The 8355-nt window shown below is 40.3% G+C and overlaps 1 long non-coding RNA gene across 1 annotated transcript; it reads left to right on the top strand.

Annotated features, from left to right (window-relative positions):
• Window positions 1-1070: 1070 nt before the first annotated feature.
• On the top strand, window positions 1071-6736 carry LOC106097926 (uncharacterized). Its single transcript, XR_001223978.3, has 3 exons — window positions 1071-1240; window positions 1424-1616; window positions 5789-6736. It is a non-coding gene; the product is annotated as an uncharacterized LOC106097926 (long non-coding RNA).
• Window positions 6737-8355: the final 1619 nt, after the last annotated feature.

Below are 8355 nucleotides of genomic sequence, written 5' to 3' on the forward strand. Positions count from 1 at the left end.
CATTACAGCCCAAATTTTAATAATATGTATGCATTAAGTGCATAGTAATTACATAAATTGCAAAAAAGTGCAATAAACTACAAAAAAATTTAAAATCGTTTTTGTTTTTTTAACATATATTTCTAGTTAGAGAAATTTAAGAGGCTTATCCCTCAAAACTGTAAATACAAAAAAGTTGCACAAACTAGTTTCCCACCACAGGAAATTTATTTGAAGTGTCTTCATAGTTTTACTTTTGAAATACACCAATTTTTATATACTGCAGGAAAAACGAAAATAAATATTATAGTGCAAATTTGCAAAAAAGCAGCATATGCATCAAAATAAACCATTTCCAGCAGTGCAATTTGAGTTCTAAGCATCCCAGAAACGACACAGAAAGTCATAAAGTCAAAGATAACTTTTAAAAACACCAGTATAGGCTCTGAGGCCCTGACAGTAAAAAAAAACTACATTTCCGCGAAATGACGTCACTTCCGGTTTCGGTCAGGTAATGGCGGACATGCGAAAGTTCGCGCTGACGTCTATTCCAACGTAGGAAGTGTTATGAACAGCTGATCGGATCGGCAAAGCGTGTTTCTGGAGTATTATGTTTTTGTTGCTGCAAGCGCTTTTTATGCAGTTTTTGCAAAGCTATATGTGGAAGAAAACCGTGACCTAGGACAAGCTGATGGCATAAGATGTAAGTACAACTTATCCGGTTTCATATGCAAAAAAAATTATTGCGCTAGCTTACGTGGTTGCAGTGATACAGGGATTTAAAAATAGATACGCAAATTGTAGCGGGGGCGCTACGCTCGGCTCTAAAGGGTTAATCCTTAAGGAAATTATGTGGATTACAGTTCCTCCAAGAAGAAATGGTAAAAAAAGTAAGAGACTAAACTCCAAACAATATATACAATAATATAATATTAATTAGTCAGTGTCAATTGTTGATTTGTCCTGTTCTCATTGTCTGACGAATTATGATGGCTGTTTGGTAGCCGTTTGCATACTATGCATACTCTCTCTCTCTCTTCATATGTGTGTGAATGTGTGTGTGTGGGGGGGGCGCCAGAGGGAGTGTTCGCCCAGGGCGCCAAACAGGCTAGGACCGCCACTGGTAGAACCCATGGGGGAGTTCCAGAATGAATACAGGTGGAGAGGGGGCAGACAGAGTGGGGAGAAGCAGGCAGAGGCTGTTGATACTAAAGAGGCACTGGCAGGTTGATGACTTCCAGAGATGGACCACAGAGAGAAGGTAAGTTTTCTTCCAAATAGCCAACATTCCACTAGGAAATCCAGGTAACAAACTGAGGAACAAAAAGAGTACAAATTAATCTACAACAATGCAGACGTGGCCTGATTGTTACTGTAGTGATGGAGACAGTGTGTTGAGGGATTATGGTGCCATCTGCACACCAAATAACATAATTTTCCCCAGGTGTGAGAGGAGAGGAATCCACCAGGAAACCCCGCCTCCAGGTGGAGACCACAAACTGAGCCTGCCCAGCAACTCCACCTGAGGAAAGACCTAAATAAGTAGAGCATAGACACAGCTATCCAAGAAACCAGACCCCCCAAAACCATGACAGCAAGACCTCACTAGCCCTCGCTAAAGCATTTGTTTCCAAGCAGTGAGTTCAGCTTATATTTAGTTTCCTTTAGTTTTTTCCTGATTCACTTGTAATTTGTGCATGCAAAATGACTGTCAGGTTCATGGAATGTGCGCCATGGCCATATTTGTTCTTATGACTATGTGTTGTCAGTGGATCAGGGTCATTATATATCCATCGGCTCTGATTGTTGTGTGCAATCTGCAGGTTATCTGCATGTTGCCACTCTATATAAGGAAACAAATTGACATTGAAGGGAAGTGGAGATGATGGTGATGATGTTTTAAGATCGATATGAAGGAATATTAGGACCATGTTAAGACAAAAAGGTGCTTTTTCAGTTTTGTTGGTAATTTTGAGATATGAATTGAAACATTTTAGATTAGACTCGAAATGCTATTTTAAGGATAATGTTAAAAGTCGAAATGCTATCTGTCATCTAATATAATGTAGATGAGGTAGTGAAATAGTGCTGGATTTGTGCAATCACAAGACAACATTTATGACAAGACAAACAATTTGTTGTTGTTTCACTAACTCAACCACACAAGGCATTTTGTAGAGGGGAATAGCAGCAGTGGCAGTTGTATGACCTAAAATGATAACTTTAATCTCCACATTTGAAGTTTTTTCTCCATGTGAACAATGAATATCTATCTGTCGTAGACAGAGGCCTGCACCACCAAAGAAACAATACCAGAGAAAGTGTGGCTGAAGAAAATGAAATAAAAGTGTCCAATGAGGAAGCCAAAAAAGGGGTAATGCGAATGCAAATGGTTACTGCGGCCTATTTAAAAAAGATTTGAGTGTTAAAATGAAAAAATGACTAACTGACCATTAGAAAAGAAACAAAATCAAATTTCTTTACAGGCAATTTAATTTTTAATGTGTTTTTCTCATTCTAATTTGGAGGATTCATTTGGCTTACACAAACTGCCCACACACGGTCATGTATGCACAAATCTACCCTCATATTTTCATATTCTCTGTGATGACTTTATGGGCTCAATCGCTACTTCCAGATCATATTGAATAAAGCATGAAGTTCATTGTTTAAAATCATGGTCATTATTAGTGCCAAGAAGGATGACTATTTAGGGTATCCTCAGTAGCTAGCAACTTGTTAATAATATTAATATACCGCCATCTCATTGGCTAATCAGAGCTCTTAAGCCAATCAGTGTTCAGTTGTTTGGTTGAACAGTCACTCTTCACTTGTCAAGTACAATTTCAAAACGCACCCTATTGCACTCAGCTTGAGGCTTAATAAAGGGATTTTAGAAACCAAGTAATGTATTTAATATACAGTTTATCCTTATTGGCAATCGTAATTTTAAATGATTTATATTTTAATGTAAATTGAGAGAACTGATGTTCAAATTTTGCTATTGAGAAGAGAACTTCAAGTGTGCATTGCTGTTCCATCTTGCTTTCTAAAGCAAATGTGAGCATTGCTATGCCAGAGTATGACGGTCTTCCTTTCAAACAAAGTTTGCAGTGATTGATTTCACCGTTGGACACTTTCAACCAATGAGAGTCAATTAGTGGAATGAGTTTGTTTGGAGGAGAAATGTGCATTTTCATCCATATCAGTGAGCAGAAAAGCACGGATTCATGATGAACAATGCTGGGGTTCATTTGTTGGCGAATCAATCACATTGTATCTCCACCTTATTTCCTCACCTTTCCTGTCACTCTGTTTTGAGCAGTACAGCATTAAATAACAGCTAAATGCTCATCACTTACATTTGAATGGATTTGAATGGAAATGAGGTAAGTAAATAAAACTATTCATCAAAGTCAGTTTCACAGCTAACCTATTGTTTGACTGCCCAGACTTTACCTTCTGTGACTGAATGGTTTTCATTGCCCCTCATGTCCTCATAGTGGTCTCATAGTTACAATTGCTTGGGCTTTTTTCTCCTTTTTTTTTCCTTAGTCAATTAGGACTATCCAAAAGGAAGTCTAAAGCTAAGGGTCATTCAGCACCAGCACTGTAAGACCTACATTTCTAACCCCAAGTTCCAGTCTGACAGCCCATCAATCAGTCACCATCATCAAGCTTATTGAGGTGGACAGAAACAGTGAAGTGTGTGACAGGTTACAAACACATTACGAAGGTCACTGCCCACTTTAAAAATCTGGATGAGGTAAAGTGTGGGTGTTCATGTGGCTGGCTGTTGCTCAGTGTTTGGTAAAGTTCACTTGGGTATATCTGTGAGACTCCTTTTTTTCAGCATTCCTATGGCTTCAGGCTTAAATCTGCTCTAGTGTTGAAATGCTGCAGTGCCATTTGGGAGACAGCAAGGGACTAAACGCTTTTTCGTTTGAGAGGGTTAGATTGCTGGTGTTGCTTTAAGCCTTCCTCCCACACATCTTCTTGTAAAAATTTCTGTACAGGTGGGAATTAGCAAGAGTAATGTAGTGGGCCACGTCTTTTTCAAAGCATTGGAATCAGAGGCTAAAGCGATACCCACACAAGGCTGCGGTGCAGCAAATGAGAGATTCTTCCATCTCTTATATAAATCATTAGTTTAGCCAAACCGAGTTAAGGTACTTGGTGTACCTAAATAATTGATTTATATAAAATCACTGGGTAAATCATTAGTTTAGGCAATTAGTTTAGGCCAAAAATCCTGGTAGATCAGGTGATCTCAATGCTCAATGCCAATTTCAATACCCTAAATCCTCATTTCTACTATAATGGTACTGTCTAAACAGGACCACTGGGTCTTCTTAGGTCCCTGATTTTCAAGGCTTTTATTCAAACCATATTCATCATCTACAGCCTCACTGACTCATCCAAATGGGAGATGACTTCCAGCATCTGGCTGCCAACTTTCAGCTCAGCTTCTCAAAAGTGACAGATTATCGTCCGCACAACGCACCTCACCTTGTCACAAATGCCCCGCAGGCTTTGTCATTATGGTTTGTAAATGATAGCAAAGAGACAAACCAATTTGCTATGCTGCTCCTTATTATTCCACTCACACTGCAATGCCGCTTCTCAAAAAAAAATCTTACAAATGCAGGACAATGGGGAAAAGCCAGTGCATTTAGATACAAATGATTGACCTTTAAAAGCCAAATAATCCTTTCCCCGGAGTGACCTCCTACAATAGTTGATTTTGTAATAGACACCCCACCCCCACCCCTGCACCACTTGTGTTTATCCTGGCTTCTGGCTAGTTTTCATTTAGTATCATTTGCACAATCCAATCCCAAAAAGATGTGTTTAATCAGAATCGCTCTGGCAGCGTCTGAAAGGCTCCGGCAATCAAATGGAGCTTCTCGTGAATTTGTAACGTAATATGTTAATGCAGCTTTTATTCATTCGGCGTCCTACCATATTTTCTCAAAGATCTCTAAATATTAGATATGCACACTTTAATCCACAGCCAGTAGTTTGGTCTTACTCTTTTGTAAGCTTAAGAGAAAAAAAAAAAAAAACCCTGATGTTTTGTGTCTTGTCAGAAAGAACTTCAGTTTGAAAGTGTCACAAGCTTTTGATAGTTTTGGGGGCATTGGTATCGATTGAAAGATTCTTCTGTAGAACACATCACAGTCAAAAGATCCTTTTAGGTGACAAGCACTTTAAAAAGAAGAAAAGCTATTGTGGAAGATTCGATCACTGATCATCACAGACTACCTGCTGGCTGCCATTAGACATTACAGTACAGCCGTGTGATTTTGAAGTTACACTTTCTGCTTGTAGTTTCAATCTGGTGTATTTTCACAGCAGAGATGATATTGAACCATCCCGCAAGAGAAAGATGAATACAATAAAAGTCATTTCTCGTTATGGCGATTTTTTTTTAACATCTCACTGATAAAAGTTGAAACTGGGTATTTACGTCGGGAGACGACGTCACTTCTTCCTTCTTTGTTCACACTGACCCTTTTAATGCTGCTGCCAGAGAGGAAATATGGTAGATGACCTAACACGGGGGCTTACTACTGATGGTCGCAACGAGAAGGCTCAGTGTCAAAGCCATTATACAAGCCTGTGAAAAAAAAGAAAGAGACAAATCAACCTCTGCCAGCACGCCAAGGTTCTTGACTCCACGGAGAGCCTTCGGCGAGATTTCCCCCTTTTCATCAGCTTTTCTCTTCTTCTTCCAACCAGTTAAAAGATCAGGATTTGATATGCTGTCACTCATCTCCTGCCTGTTTTTCTTTTCTTTTTTTTTCAGATGACAGGCGGGGTACGCGAGCTGCTGTGGAGTTGATGCGAACCAAGCAAGGGAGAAAAATTTCAAGGCTTCCAAAGATTCCCCACTGAGCAGAAAAGCAATCATTAGGAATTAGAAAAGGGAGGAGGAAGAGGTAAAGTAGTTCAGGGGAAAGGGGAATAAATTTAATGGCAAGTCAATAGGTATTGATTTTTATGTAAATTTCAACACAGCAGAATAGCACCTCATCGGTCAGGATCCAAAATAAGGCTAAAAGGAGATGAGGGGATATTATCCACTATTTGCTGTGTCTAGCGTCTTTCACCTCTTCTTGCGTGTCTCTTTGCCCTGCTACCTCTCCGGTCACTGACAGTTCTCATTCACCAGCGCTCGTCCTTTCTCTGTCTCATTCTCTTTTTCTCTCATTCTCTCCCTCCCCTCTCAATCCCCTTTGTATTACTGCCAAGCAGTCAAATGGATGTTGGCATATTTTAAAGCCCTGTTGTCCAACTCTCTCTCATGCTCAGGCCAAGTCCGTGGCTCAGCAGAGTGCAACTTGGCAGCTGACGAGACGAGCACACTAAAGCAATTAGCGCAGCCACCAACAGTCGCTTGGAGAACTGAACGTTCGTTCTGTTCACGAGTCAAATAGAGTGTATTATTTATATCCAAAGGTCAGTACCCTCCCTGTCAGAGGATTTCAGATCTGTTTTTGTGGGACGTTTACACTGCGGGCATGAAAAAAAAGAAAAAGGGAGAAGGAGTCTAAGCAAAATGATGTTAAAAGGGCAGAGCTGTGACAATGCCACCTCCCCTGCACATGCAGGCAAGCAAAGCAGAGGGCGAAGCTGGGCGGTGCTTAGAGAGATCGGGATTTTCGAAACCTTCTTGCTCTCGCTCTCTCACACACGTTCGTGCGGAGACATAAAGCACACTGGAAGGTATACCCGAGCAGAGAGGTCAGTGAAAGCAGCGCACTGTTAAAGGCGGTAGAGTATGACAACCTCAGAGGGGTTGACCGCCCTTGCTGTCAGAAAAGATGACCCTCATCTCACAGTCTTTGTTCTGAACAAGAGAGGAAGCAAAGCGGACAAAAATGACAGCAGAGCCTAAGAATAGTTTGTGCTGCCGGGATACCTGTGAGTAGCCCAGCTGATGTGATGTGCTTGGCATGAAAATACTGGATTTGTCTTCAGGTTTGCAGTGCACTGGTCAATAAATAGTTAGCGCTCAAATGTGAGATTGAGAGAAGCAGCAGGTGAAGAGTAAAAATTGTTTGATTACATTTTTTATGCTAATAATGATGTTTCCCCCATGGTAGCCATGACTACGTTTCCTCCATCTTTCATATGTTTCATAGTTACATCAATAAACGCTTTGACTTCCACGCTTCAGGTGGAAAACTCAACACAGAAAAGTCATGAAGCACGGAGTTTAACATATTCTGATGCTTGGAGAACTTCCAAATGACACCCGAGCCTGCAGAGAGCGTATGTTACGCAATGATTTTCAACACAATATCCCAGCAGTTTGTGAGTGTAGTCCCCAAATTTCACTTTATTGGATCCTTCTTCATCCCCATGAACAACAATTTCGACACAGTCGGATGGCAGATAATGAAATTTCATTTGGGCATCTCATCAGATAGTCACAGAATTGTATCCATCCATGTTTATAGACACAAATTGTAGTGCTCCCAAATGATGGAGCAAGAAAATCTGCATTAGGAAGCAGAAAATGGTGGCAGTGCAATAAAAACTAATTAAGTCACTCATCATTCACTTCACAGGGCAGTGGGTTTCTAACATTGTGTCCCCAAGGCACACCAAAGAGCAAGTCAGAATACATTTTAAAGGCGCACCTGCGCTCATATTTGAACTCACAATTGGTTATTGTTCCTTATATACGTTATACTGTATATGTGTGTATATACTGTATGTATAGTGTCTGCATTTCAGATTAAATGCCAAACATCACAAGGGAGGAACTGAAAGTATCCTTTAAATTCCTGCCATGGACACAACTTTCAAGTGTAGTTTTCAGCTGGATTGAAGTTGGGGTTTTGGGAAGGACAATCCAGAAACTTAATGTTTTGATGTGTGTTTGAAGTCATTGTCCCCTTAGAATCCCCAGTTATCTCCTAATGTCCAGTTTTTCACTACTAGATGTTGATTTCAGTAGAAGTTGAAGAATTTGAAGGTAGTCCTCCTTCTTCATTATGCCATCCAGCGCTAAATAGCAGGAGACTATGACGCTACCACCACCGTGCTTGGTTTGAAAACATTTCTAAGCTTTATATTTCTCTACTCATTGTGGCCAAACAGGTCAATCTTTATCTCATCTGACCATAAAACCTGTCTCAGGCCAAAAAAGCATTTGACTTTTCCATGTGGGCAGCTGCAAATTTCATTTAAGCTCGAAGCTTTAAGCTTGATGATTTTGAAGGGAAGCTTCTTTTCTGACCTCACTTCACTTAGGACAGCTTAATCTTGCTCGCTCTTTCTCACATTGGGTCTTTGTGATCTGTGGCAATGTGGGACGCATGGCATATGAATAAATAAAATTGCTTTTTTCCTTCTTTGTTCTTT

The sequence above is a fragment of the Oreochromis niloticus genome, linkage group LG23 (assembly GCF_001858045.2).
Source record: "Oreochromis niloticus isolate F11D_XX linkage group LG23, O_niloticus_UMD_NMBU, whole genome shotgun sequence".
Classification (NCBI taxonomy): Eukaryota; Metazoa; Chordata; class Actinopteri; order Cichliformes; family Cichlidae; genus Oreochromis; species Oreochromis niloticus.